Below are 14,344 nucleotides of genomic sequence, written 5' to 3'. Positions count from 1 at the left end.
AGTGGATCCAGAAACACCCCAAAAGACTGCAAATATGAGTGGCATGGGCAAAGGAGGTCAAACTGATAATCGATATCTCAATCCATGCCCCCACCCCTCTCCACTCAAATCAAAAGCTTTATCAACCACCAATTTGTCCTATCTGGATCCAGTTTCAATTGTTTTACCTGTATCCAATCCCCAAAGCCAGCCAAGGCACTGGAAAACAGCTGAGACTATGGGACCTGATCAGATAAGAAAGAGGCAGAGCTGAGTGTCATTGGTATGCTGATGGCACCTCACTCCAAAGCTCTGCTGTCTCACCCAGCAGCCTCATATAAGCATTAAGCAGGAAAGGCAACAACATGGACCCCTGAGGGACCCATAGGAAAGTTCCTGAGCGGATGATGGATACTTGTCCATCAGTACCTTCTAGGACCTCCCTGGTAGGAAAGAGCAGGACTAATTTAGAATGGCCCTGCAAATATCCAGCAAGTCAAGTAAATGCTTTATCAGTGTTGCATGGTCAACTTTATTAAAGGCTGCTAAAAGATCTAGTAAGATCAGCAGGGCACAAATTTCACTGTTGATTCCCAGATAAATATTGCTGACTAAGGCCATCAGTGCAGTCTATGTGCTATATCCAGGATGAGAGCTGGACTGAAAAGGGTCCAGGAATCCAACTACCTCCCAATGCACCTCAAGCTGTCAGGCAACCACCAAAAAGGACAAGGCGATGATTGGCTGGTGTGCTAGCATGAAGCGGTAGTTCCTTGAGTAGGAAGCCACAAATTGCAGACTTAAGAATGTCTGACACCCTACCATCCCAAAAGGAGGCTTTGACAACCATACTACAGTGACCCCAGTCTTCCTTGGCTGGCTTTTACAAACCACACTGGGCACAGATCCAGTTCACAATGGATTGCCCTCATCTCCCCAGGCACATCCTCTGCACTAGTGGGCAACTGCAATTTAAAACGATTCATATAAACAGGACAAGGTTGAGCTTCCTCTAACCCAAACAGCAAGTGGTGGATTATGCTGGACTCAGCTAATTTTTACTTTGTTTCTGGGTGGAAACAAGGTGTATTAACCAGGCATTCACCACCTGGAACTGTTCCACCAAACAACACTTTGCAGATGCCATGGTCATGGAGCAGAAAAGCTTCTTTGCTGCCACCACTGCCATGCCATAGTACTTTAAAAAAGACCTATACTACAACTGGTCAGCTTTGACATGGATGAATATCCACCTGCACTTTGCCTAGCCCCTTGTTTATGCTGTATACCAGGGAGATCTGTGCTCTCACAGTAGTGAAACAGATGCCTGGGTACTACCACTTCTGTGGCAAAGGTCAGTGTGCTGACCAGGACATCAATGGAGTAACTGTCAAGTTCAGTGCCAAGATCCCCTAGTGGGAATCTCACTGACTCCATGTGTCCCCAAGTGCGGACCAGAAAGACCCCATCCGCTCCAACGGGGGAAACAAAGGACAGATGTATACCTCTAGAAGGTAGTAGTCTGACCATGACAGAGATTTCTTGATGACCTCCCCAAAACTGGAGTCTTCATATCCAGCCAGGTGCAAAACATTAGGTCCAACCTGTGCCCCGCTTCATACATCAGCCCAATTATCTGGGGTCAGCCCCATGGGTTAGAGACAGACATTCAAAAAGCCTGAGCCTGAACTGATTCACTCTTTGCAGGTTAGTCTAACCTGCAGAGATTGAACCAATTTGCAAGTGGATAGACATTCAGTTTAGAATCAGGAAATGTAGGCACATGCCGGGGGTTGCTAAAGTAAGTCCTCCCTTGACTTCCATGGTGCTGAGCTGGGGGTGTGTGGCCAGGACCCGGCAGGATATTATCATTATGGAGGGGTTTAAACGCTCACCCTGGCCTGCACAGTCTCCAGCCAAAGTGTGCCTCAAGGGGGAGGTTGAAGCAGCCCTTGACAGGCTTTTCCTAGCTCGCTGCTCAAGGGCGGGGAGTGTTGCCAGCCCCCAGCCAGCACTCTCAGGTAAAGGGGTGGGGGTGGGGGGAGGACTGCTTGTGTGGAATGCATGCATCTGTTGATTATACTGAGCTTTTCAGTCTCCCTCTCCCTGCTTCTTCATACTGTATGCAGAAAAATGACAGGCACTGCATTCATTGCAAACCAGGTCATTTCTTACACCACTCTCTGTCCCCTCTCAAACACTGACAGACTGCTGCCCTTGAGGCAAGCAAGCCAGCAGAAAGCTTATTAGCTCATCAAGAAAACAAAGTCTCTTTCATTAGTTCAAGCTCTTCTTAAACAGCTTTTTCTAAGGAAGTAACAGAGGGACTGTACCAAGGAACCCTAGCCCCATTATCAGAAAGCAGGCTGGTCCCTTTAAGACCAGAACTGTACCTCCCAAGAGTTTTTCTTTAATTTTGGATAGGCAAATCAGAGACCTGGGAATATCAATAGACTTTCTCCTTGTTCAGATCAAAGAGCAGTAAGCAATGGTGGTGGTTGCATTCCACACTGCACCCATGAACGATGCAACATCGAATTCAGACGGGGAGCTAACTGCTCTGAAAACATCACTGAGCCTTGAGTTTCTTCAAGTACACTGAAAACTGGCAGTGATAGAAGCATACTCAGAGTCGGTCTGCTGAAAGGAACTTACAGTTTCTTAGACTCATTATTCCATATGCAGTAAACAGAGAGACTCAGTCTGGGGAATGTTCAACTTCCAATTCACAAAGAGTGTACTGGAAGTATAAAGTGCGCATGGCCTCAAACCCATACACCAGAAAGGCCTGTTGCTGCACAATTTCTCTCAGGAAGAAAGCAAACTAAGAATAAGACCAACATTTATAATCAGAGATTTTATCTATTTGTTGCCTCTGCCCAACCCCTGCTTGCACAATAACAAGCTTAGATGTTGTTTAATACTTCTTTGAGTCCTTCCACCCGTGCTGTTGAAAAAGACCTGTGATCAAGTCTCTAGCTTATCTCCTGACACAACTTGAAATATATGGATCATTTTTCAGATGTCTGTGTTCTCTTATAGAATGACCAGCGAAAAAATGTGGAAGTGACAACATATACAGGCAACCCCTGCTTAGCACTCTTAACTGGTTCCTAAAAATCTGAGCGTTAACCGAAACTGAAAGTATTTGATGACCCAAGATGGTGAACACAAATGTTTTTAAATGACCTAAGATGGTGACCACGAGTGTTATAGCAAAACTTGCTGCGTTCTCAGTGAAACCAGGTATCAATTTAAAATGAGTGTTATAGCAAAACAGCGCTAAGCAGGGGTTGCCTGTACACTGAAAGTTAACATTTTATATCCATTACTAAATCTACTAAAAGCCAAAATGAGCAACCATCTAAGGCATTATTCACTACTCCTGTACTCTTTGAGGCATAAGGCTAGTTTATGGAAGACTATCACAGAATTTCTTCTAAAACTTCCCATGTGCCTTGTAACCAAGACTGAACAAATATAGAATTCTGGGAAACTCATTTGTACAACTTACACAGAAAAGTTTCTTTTCCAGATAAGAGACTACTTAGGCCCCTTTCAAATGTTACTTTTATCCTGGGATTAAAACATTTTAATCACACAATAAATTGTAACATACCACATGTTCAGGGAATTTATGATGAGCTAAAATTGCAAAACAGCCACAAAGATGTTCAACAATTAATATGGAACAACTTTGTGGCTTTTTTGTATACTGCCTTAAAACTGAATATGTGGCATGTCCCAAACCCCAGGGCTGTGCCCTGTCAAACGCCAACAATGGGCTGGTTGTCGGCATCACCTAATCCCAGGTATTGGGCAGGGAGCAGCCCTGTGTCCCAAACTGGAACCCAGGGTTGCCCCTGCCTGATTCCACTGAGGAAGCCTGGGGTCCCAGACCCAAAGGTGCCACCTGCAGATTCTGCAGTGGCAATCCCTGGTGCTGGACCCAGGGCTTCCCTCTGCCACAGTGCAGGGGAAGCCTGTGGGCTTCTTGCATTAAGGGGCATTTAAAACCTTCTGATGCAGCCAATATAGGGGTGCAGCATGGGACTTTGCATGCCCCTGCATGGAGGAGCCCATCAGTTCCATATGCTCAGGGACAATTAAAAGCCCACCATGGCATGGGCAACTGGATTTGGGAAGCTCCTCATCCAGCTGCACAACCAGGCACTCACACAATTGGGATCTGTAGGATTTTACACCCAAACCCAAATATCATGCGCATTTTCTGTAATAGAAAACATGATTTTTGGGTTTGGGCATCAAATTCCTCAGATCCCAGTCACGTGATCATATTAGTGTCTGCAAGTAGCCTTACAAGTCTAGAGCTGAAATGGATATAGAACTCCCTTGTATAAGGTAGATCACTGTTTCATGAAATCTTATCTGAGCCAATCCTCCAATACCATTGTTTTTTTCTGGTAGATTCAGCTTCATAGAGACATAAGAGCTAACTTCTTTCTTCCATGCCTCAAACCCAGCCTGAAGAGCTACCTGTAAATTGATGCAAAGTGCCAGCTCTCACCTCCTCCACTGGTAAGTTATATTTTCCCTGAAATCACAGCTAAAGATGTTTATGTTATGGTGGAGCACATTTTTAACTTTATATTTTTAACATTACTTAGCTGAAGTTCCTGGAGCCAGAAGGCTGCACTGTGTAAAGTTGTCATCATTTATTATTTCAGGGAAAGCAACTGGCCATAATTAAGAATGAAGCCTTAGACCTTTAGGGAACTAGATATTGTTCCTGGATCCTTTAGTGGACAGGAACAACATAACACTGGCATCGGCACACAATAGCCTCCTTACCCTTTGTAACCAATATAATAATTACTTGAGACATTTTTCACTGCTGGAGGACAATGAGAGACAGAATCCTTTCTATGGCTCTGGAGTGGAAAGACAGAGAGGTGTGAGATTTGAAGAACAATCTGATTTGCCATGCTGACTGCATTAAATTCCAAATACCAATTCTCACCAAGATACTTTTAAGAGTCTAAAAATTATTAGCCATATTGTCAGTATAACACATTATTTCTAGAACTAACCAAAAAGAAAGTTGAATAAAAGCTATAATTTGATAATGTACTGAAACTGTTCTTTCAAGACAGAAATAGTCAGAACGTGATGCACCACTGCAATGACAGATCAAGAAGTAGAAAAAGCTCTAAAGTCATTTTAATTATTTTTAAGAAAAAATATAGAAGTAACAGTAAAAAGCTTCTTTATCAATAAACTAGTCAAACTAGTATTTAAGGTATCCCACTCCTGGCTTTCAAATCCTTCTACTACTGCAAAATAAAATCCAACCTCAAGCTTAACAGAAAAACTGACACCCTCATCTTAAGCAACTGATACTTGCAAATTTTTCTGTCTTAGGATAAAAATTTGCATAAGGACATTCTGACATTAATTGCAAGATAGTGTTGTTGGATCAAGTGAATGCAAAAGCTGCTTTCTCAGTAGCTACCCTTTTCTTTGTGCCTTTATCAGGTAGCTATGAATGTTGTATTTCTTTAGCTGGCTATCAATAACAAGCATTTGACATTTCAATTATACCTAGTCTTTCTTCTTTACCTTTTATTGGCTCAAGAGGGATTTTTAAGCTTATAATGTAGGGAAAAAAATCTTTCAGATGTGAAAGTAACATTCAAATTAAAACTTCACAACTGGTGCATAACATTAAAAAAAAGCTAGACACACACTATTTCTGAAGGGTAGCTTTGGGTATCCGGATCACTGAATTTAAGTGATATAATTCTCAAGAATATACTTTTAGGTTTGTCATCCTTTTACACTTGATCTGTGATCAAGATCACTGGCCTCTGTACTTTTTAAACAGGCATTTTTAGGAAATGCCATTCTGACTCACCCAGCCAGGACTCTGGATTGAATTGGATTGGATTGGATTGGATTGGATTGGATAGGATGTCTGCAGTGCAGAAGTTCATATCTCTTGCTACAAGAAAAATATTTAGTCACATAACTGGCAGCAGTGCAAAGAAATTAACATAGATTTGTAATGTCAGTCCTACCCATCTCTATGCTGAACTACTCAAGTACCACGAACCACATAAGCACAATTCTCGGTATTATCTAATGGTGAGCAAAAGCACTTGAATTCCAGAAAGTTGCAAACATGGAGACCTTATAAATCTATAATAAAAAGCATCAGTTATTTCTATTGTCTATTCCTCCAAAGATTTCAAGTCCTCTTTCAGTTTCAGGGTTTTCAGTTCAAAATGAAATGCTTACTTGCCCAGCCTAGAATCATAGTTTCATAATTATTAGGGTTGAAAGGGACCTGAGCAGATCATCAACTCCAACCCCTTGCCATGGCAGGAAAGAGTACTGGGGTCAAATGACCCCAGCAAGGTGATTGTCCAGCCTTGTTTTAAAGACTCCCAGGATGCAGCATTTCAGATGTAACAGCACAGCTTGGAAGGAGGAGGGAATAGAAGCTGTGTACAGGGAGCTGGAGCATACAGACATTCTAGCTCACAGCTGAAGAGCTTCACAAGCAAACTCTCCAGCCACAGGGCGCTAGAGGGCTGCTCCTTGGTGCCACTCCTCCTTCCCCCGCTTAGAAGAGTCCATTAATTGACAGTCTATCCTCTCTCCTGCCTGAGAAGGGGGCAGGCTGTCAACTGGTAGTTGGCAGGTGCTGAAAAGCAGCAGTTTGCACAGCCAGCTTGGGAGGGTCCCAGCCCCAAGAGAATGTCCCCCTCCCCATCCCTGCCAATCAGCTGATGAGCTCCAAGTCTATGCAAAGCGTGTCTACAGGATGAGCTTTCCATTTGCCATTCTAACTACTCTTTGGATGCTCTTCCTGGACTTGCCCAAAAAGGTCAATAATTCCTTCCTGCCAATCCCACTTTAATATTTGCTTCTGCCCTGGTAACTACAAGACAGTGTCAAACAGCTGCTCAGATAAGCCAATGAAGGATAGCCATTTTACCCTTCTCGTCAGTCATTGCTATTGTCCTAGGCTTCGAGGTCTTTTCAGCAGAGACTGTACCTTATTGGAAGATTTCAATATGGCCAGACTGGCCTGCCCATGTTTCGCCGCCTTGTCTGCCTCCTCTCTTGCCTGCCATGACTTAAAGTTGCATATACGAAAGGGAGGCTACCCAGGGGCTGGGGTGCCCTATTCCTTGGGGCTTTTTACTTCTCTACCCTTACCCCATAGGCAAACTCCCTCTTTAAGAGGATCTTAGTCACCTTAAGAGCTAGAATTGCAACCTCCAGCTGCCCCCATAGTCATGGCCATGCGTCACAGATTACTCATTTACCTTTTGTAGGGGATTTCTCCATCTCAAATAGACACTGGGTCTCTCAGGCCCCAAACCCTTGTCCAGGCTTCAGCCTTCTCAGCCTCTGCCCTATTTATCTGGCTAAGGCCCCTCAGCCCAGGTCAATGCCTCAGCCCACATCTCTGACCAAAGTTAGTCTCAGAATACCCCTGGCACCCTGCTCTGTGGCCTCCACACCTCCCTACACAACCTGGTCCTCCAGTCACAAATTTAGAAAAAGAAAAGAAAACCAACACACTAAGGGTTAACCATCTGGTTCTAGCTCAAACTCAACTCCTTCAGGACCATAACCACTGTCACCTTTGTATGGAATGGCCTTGATTCCCCCAGCCCCAGGGTACCTCCCTTCTTCCCCTGCCAGCCAGCTCTGCCTCCCAGCCCCTTCCCCTGCAGCCAGCATGCCTGGACTGCCTGTCCCAGCTCAGAGAGTGGGCTCATATGTAGCTGAGCCCTGCCTCTTCTAGTCAGCTGACTGCCCCTGGAGCTGTGCCCAGCAGTTCCTACTCAGCCTAATGAGCTGTTCGGCTGTTCTTGAAGGTTCTTGGCAGGCCTCAGCCTCAAGGCTAGAGTTCTTGTTGGGTCTGTCTCTTGCAGCTGTCTGCCCTGTAAGTTATAAAACTCCTGCTTCCCATCTGATTGCAGTTAAAAGGGTTGAGGTTCCCTGTTACACTAACCCAGGAGTGTCAAAGATGCAGCCTGCAGGCTAGTCTGGCCCGTGAAGCCCTGTTACCCAGCCCCTGCTGCTGCCCCACAGTCTGAGTTGATCCATATGGCATGTGACTAAATGACCCCATGAGCAGGGCCCAGGATGCACACCTTGCATGGCTCTTACTCTGGGATCTGCACTACACATGGTGCCCTGCCATCCAGTCTGCAGCATGCTGCATGTGGCATCTGCTTCTACCAGTCCAAGATCTGTACTGTACACTGCAACTATGGCAGGTCTTGCACTGGCTGGAACAAGATTTATGTGGAGTTTAGATTCCAGACCAGCCAGGGTAGGTGGTGCATGTAGCACAGGTCCTGGAATGAGCACTGTGTGCTCTAGATCCAGCATGGGGGAGGGGTCTGTGAGCCCAATCCAGCTCATGGGACAGCCTTGTGCCACTCATCCAGTCCTCTAGGTCAGAGGAGTTCGAGATCCCTGAGCTAACCCACTGCAGCCTCTAGCAAAAAGCAAAACACTATAATTAAGCTTCAGTATCAGCACTTCTGCCTTGTGTTTTCCTGAGGAGTTTTAATACATGCATCTGTTGTAGCAGTACAGTAAATTATACACATTTCTAAAGCACATTACTTAAAAGACTCCTATTGTCACAAACTTTGTGGTTTGGATTTTGCTAATTATTTAAGGATTAGGTATTTTTAACAGGAACTCTGATGCAGATAAAGGGCTTTCAAAAACCCAACGTGAACACTTGGGAGAAGGGGTATTTAAAAAACATTGTCTTATAAAGACAGCCTGTACTGGAGTGAGTACTGGTTAATATTTACCCCCTACTAAAAGCAACTTAGGGGAAACAGCACTCTCAGCCAGAGGAAAGATAGTGTTAATGATTAATGATTTTATGTATATATTGAGAGGAAGGGAAAGGCATTGGTGAAGAAATAACAGCTGTGAAATGAGTTGTTTGAAAAAAAATGCAGGTCTTGGAGTGGAGAATAGTAGACCATACTTAGCTCTAATGTTTAGCAGCTCCACCATAAGCTATTAAACAACACAGTAAATAGCTAGCTAGCCTTTTGAAAGACCACTAGCCACTTGGCTTCAAGGCTCACCAGTGACCATGACAGTACCTCAGCAAAACAGCCACATGACGTTTTTCAAATTACAGAACTGACCCCAGAGTTGACAAGAAAACATTTTTCAGATGTTTTTGCCGATTACTTTCATACACATGTTAAAGAAAGAAGGGAGAAAACATCTATACACATCATCCTGTGAAATGAATGTGGAAATTGCTCTTGATGGTAAGGAAGAAAAAAGCAGAGCTCCTGGTGTATTTCTAATGATGCCAGCCATGAAAATGATTCACAAGGTATTTGTGGATGGGTCACATAAAAGATTTCAAGGTGAAGGAACTCAAGCTTTTCTTCCTCTTTGCAACTCCACAGATATTAGGACAGCTAAATAGGCTTTATTTTTCATGAGACACAATGCAACTAGCAGATGGGAAAAACAAAGTTTAAAGCAAGCTTAAAATAGATGTTTTTATTTTAGAAATGTTTTATCCAAGAAATACCTTATATTCTCTTACAAACTTTATCTATCCTCTCTAAAAAGATTTTTTCCCTAGAGTTTTCACACACATTCGTTCTCAACAGTATGCATTAGAAAAGTTACATTCATTGAAACCATTCTAATGTGGAATATGAACATCTCAATAATTCTTGTATACAAAATGAGCAAAACAAAACACTTATAAAAGCCATTCTTTTTTTCTTCTTCTTTATAATTGACTATTTCCAAGCAATGACTCCATCTGGATGCTGAAAATTCTTATTCTATTAAACTAAGACCCCTTGGTGCAGCACTGTTACATGGTATAATTCTATTATAGTGCATCATTATCTGCTTTTCTGAAGTTTCTTTCTGACAAGCCCCTAAAATTATGAATTCTTATGTCTGGGCCACTGTATAGGAAGGCCCAGAAAATATAACAGGGTTACTAAAAGAATATTCTTGATAGATTTTAAATAGCCTCTGTACAATAAATTATAAATATCTAAAGACAGCAGTGCCAGGACAGGCTGTTTAGTTTTAACTGTCTAATCAAACACTGATTGTCTTTCCAGAATTTGATCTTCTGTATCACCATGGACTATGCCAACAAGGGCACAGGAAAGTAAATACTGCTAATAGTTAGGACAGTAATAGTCCTAGATATCATCTGAGCAGGCAGATCTACACAGTGGTTGCCTGTGATAGTCTAAGGCCCCTTCTGCAACTTACACTTATTCCATAATTAATAAATTAATTATGGCATAAATGATGAGGGTGCTACACATACAGCCAAGTATAGTGCCATAAAATGGCAAATGAGTCATAAAATTGTTGCACATATGACGCAACAATTCTATGGTGGTTTGTATGATGCCTTAAATTGAATGTGTGGCCAGTTCAACAATCAGCTGACTGCACTGGGGCTGGTTCTAGACCCTGGTTCAGTTCCCAGCCCAAGCAAACAATCAGCTGATTGTCAGCCCCCTGTTGGTACAAAGGGAGCTCAGGAACATAATTCTGGGCTCCCCCTGGACTGGCACATAGCGCACGATCGAGATCTGATCCCTGATCCCAAAATCACACCATCCTGCCATGCTTGTGTGGTATGGCAGGAAGCATGATTGTTGGAATGGAGGGCTTCTCCATAATGCCAATGGCTGCTGCCTCCTCCTCTGATGTACTTTCTCTACTGAATGCTGTTTAGCAACTTCCTGTGTATGAGAAGGTTACACCTATAAATGTGTTATTTTAGCTGCATAACTTGAGTACTCGTGAAATTTTTAGGCTTCTATTTTTAAAACATGGGCTATACTATTTGACTTAATCCAGCTGCCAAGAATGATGCATAATGCAAAGTGTGTGAGAATAGCCTGTTGCATAAAGTTAAAATTGTATCCAGTATTTCAAATGGGTTTTATCTTGATAAGCTTTCAAGTAACCTTTTCCTATAAAGGCAGCCCAGTTTCAAATAGGACAGTTACTGTTTGCACTATTTACAAGGAAAACACCTATTTTTTAGATTAGCACATGAAAAAATTGAGATAGTAAAATATATCATGTTATATTGCTAATGAAAAATGTTTAAACAAGCGATTTTGTGGTGGTAGAATTTTTCCCATAAGTTTTATATGAATTTTATATTCAATTTCCTGTAAAGCCTGGTAATGAGACCTTTATAATACTATGAAGAAACTGATCAAGTAGACTTCTGTGACTAGATTTTTTTCTTGGCTGGGAGAAGAGGTCATGAGTCGAGTTTCACATACCAATAAGGTCTATTTTTCTGCCCAAACTGATGGCTTAAGTAGCATTCTTTCAAGGTAGGTTTTGGACCTGATTAATCCAAAAACTAAAGAAAGGCACTACAAGTTAGTGACCTTCATAAATGATAAATATGGAGTCTTTCTCCACCAATAGCCCCGTAAACAAAGACTGATGTTCCGTAACTTCTGCCTTAAGGAGAGAAAGTCATGACATGAAGAAATAGGTCTCACCAGCCCTCTAAGTTAGTCTGCTAAAGAAAAGCACTGTGCCGACAGAATGTCACCACCTGACTCCTTGTCTGAGGCTTTGGTACCTATTCCACAGGAATCCAAAACAGAGAAGTCCTCTTCTTTACCCCAGCACAAACGGTGCCGGGAGGCTGGGGCCAGGCAAGGGATGGGGAGGGCAGGGCAGGGCAGGGCAGGGCAGTGGTGGGGGCTTCTCCCAGAGCTCCCCACACCGGGACAGAAGAAGGAACAGCTGGAGGACCTGCGGGAGAACCTGTAGCTGCCCAGCTGTGCCTGCCTCTCCCTGGCCAATACAAATCTCTGAATTAGTGTCAAAACTCCAAAACAGATTCGGCCAAATAGAAATGGAACGGTGATCCAAAACACCGAAATGAATCACTGTACCTCCAAAACAGCCGGATCCATAACCAAAACTAAACACAGCCATTTCGCACAGCCTTACTGGACACTGTTATATTTAAGTCGGTATTAAACATGGTCTACATGCCTTGTAGCTGAACTCGCTGTTCTACTTGTTTAGAAGAGCAAACCTGACAATACCAGCTGTACCTACTGCTACACATTTGAAAACTTTCTAACAAGCTGACATTTTCAAAGGAGATAAAGAAGGATACATTTACTTATGCAATGCCCTGAGACAAGGCTGAGCGTCTTGCTGAATTCTTTATCAAAGACCCCAGTAAACATAAAAGTCCCCGTTCATTCACATAACTTATAAAGAGCAGTGTTATGAAGCTGAAACACAAAACCATGACTGCTAGAAATCTCAGTGCATTAGTTAAGCAAGAACTATATAGTAAGAAACAGGAAGGGACAAACCTGTAGTAAATAACGCTAGGCACACCTTTAATTAGGCAGCAGTGCCTATACTGCATTGTATACAGGGTTGCTAGGAGCCAGTTAACTCCCTTGATCATAGACATGGCCCAGAGAATAATGGAGTACATAGAAACCATGTTATTATGATGCAAAGAGCCTTGGGGTACATCTTTCATACAGTTCTGTTCACAGGTATGGGGGCCTAGACCTTTGTTCTTGAAACTTCATGCACCTGGAAGGTCTTTGGAGTCAACCAACATATGATTTAAATAAATGCTGATTTTCCTCTCAGTTCCTGCCAAACAATTTTTTATTAGTTTATTATATCAGAAATACCTAGACATTATATAAAAGGCATAAATTATTTCAAATAATGATTGTAAAAAGGAAGCAACTGATCCTTCATTGTGCCCTTTATAATTTCTTGCAAGCCTGTTTTCAAGATGAAATTAATTTTGTTTTTGAACAGCTTCCTCATGTGTACGTGGTGAGTTCTGTCACCAAGTTTTTTGATCCATGAGTACATGGAAAGAATTATTTTAAAAAATTCAAATTACAGAGCAAAGTGGTTTGCCTTTTCCAGTTTAGCAACAGACATCCTTTGTTGAGTGAGGTTCAGAATACTTGGGTGGTGTTGTAATCGTTTTGCATTTGTTATGTGTTATAACCTTTTGTAATAGGTGGCCATGTTCGCATATGTAACAGGTGCTAAGTGAATAAGAGACTCTAGGGCAGCAGTATAGAAGAAACATGCGGTTGGGATTTTCCACATGGGGTTTCTCAAGGGAAAGTCCAGGGTCTGTCAGTAATGTGACAATCACCGCTCCGAGCCAATGGAGAAGTGTCACACGCGATTTGACCGCCCTGCATCACTGAGGGTATAAAAGACATTGCACTACGAACTTTGGGGTCTTTGCGCGCCCGACGGAACGTACTCACGGATCGGTTCGAACTCGGAGCGACCTTCGGCCCGGCCAGCCGGAGGGGAGGACGCCAGACCCGCCTGATCCCGGCGACCTATCCTGGAAACACCTCGCCAGTATACGACAGCAGTCTCACGTGTCGCTAGAGCGCGTGAGACGCGGTGAGTGTGTGCTCACTGGTGGACACAACACCATTGACTGTGTTTTGTTTTGCACCTCGCTAATGAAGTTGAGCCTGACCACCTATAACATCGCAAAGCGTGATCTGCTGTAAGCCCAACTATTGAAAGATCCTGTAACAGGTGGGATGGGGTTCACCTCTCCCTCAAAGGTAAGCGTATGTTCTCTTCCAGTTTGGCTGATCACCTCCGGCAGGCTTTAAACTAGGCATATCGGGGGAGGGGAATGAAGAGGACCAAGGGAGCCACAGAACACCAAGCCAAGAGACATCTACAAGAACAGCTCAGCCAAGTCAGGCAACGAGCACAAGAAATAACCAGGTAAGAGACAGGGGCCCAGACAGTCTGGGGATTGGGAGGGGAGGTGCATACACCCTCACGAGTGACCCCAGCATCCTTTCCTGCCCATGCCGGGGGTCGGACTTGATGATCTGCTTAAGTCCCTTCTGACCCTACCAACTGTGAAACTATGAAACAAGCTATAGAACAAGCAGCTGCTTACAAATATTCAGTTTCCATAATGGGTACTATCATGACTGGTTTTGGATGGATATCTGTGAAAAATGTAATGCTCAAAGAGACTTTTCATGTAAATATTGAGTACAAAATCCGTTTTTCACTAAACATCACTTAATGTTCACTTAAAATTGTTTCCAAAAATACTTCTTCCAGTAAACTCAAGTACTAGAATATTCATGAAATCAACCTAAAAATGGTAAAAGTCATATCCAGATGTTATTTAAGCAAAGATCCACAGAAACATTTGATATATTTATCCAGCTTATATGGTATTCATCATGAATCACCTGATTTAAGAAAACAAATTCTTCCTTAAAACAATTTATGGAACATAGGGCTATTAATATCCCTACTTTACCGAGAGGATATGAAA

At 42.9% G+C, this 14,344-nt stretch overlaps 1 protein-coding gene across 1 annotated transcript in view; it reads right to left on the bottom strand.

Moving 5' to 3' along the window:
* Positions 1 to 14,344, bottom strand: part of COMMD1 (copper metabolism domain containing 1) — a 146,223-nt gene that overhangs the window by 46,195 nt on the left and 85,684 nt on the right. The gene's annotated exons all lie outside the window — the stretch shown is intronic.

The sequence above is a fragment of the Crocodylus siamensis genome, chromosome 1 (genome assembly GCF_052110815.1).
Source record: "Crocodylus siamensis isolate JL-2025a chromosome 1, ASM5211081v1, whole genome shotgun sequence".
In the NCBI taxonomy this organism is placed as follows: domain Eukaryota; kingdom Metazoa; phylum Chordata; order Crocodylia; family Crocodylidae; genus Crocodylus; species Crocodylus siamensis.
Note: the sequence above shows the minus strand (reverse complement) of the source record. Positions and strands in the feature narration are given on the sequence as shown.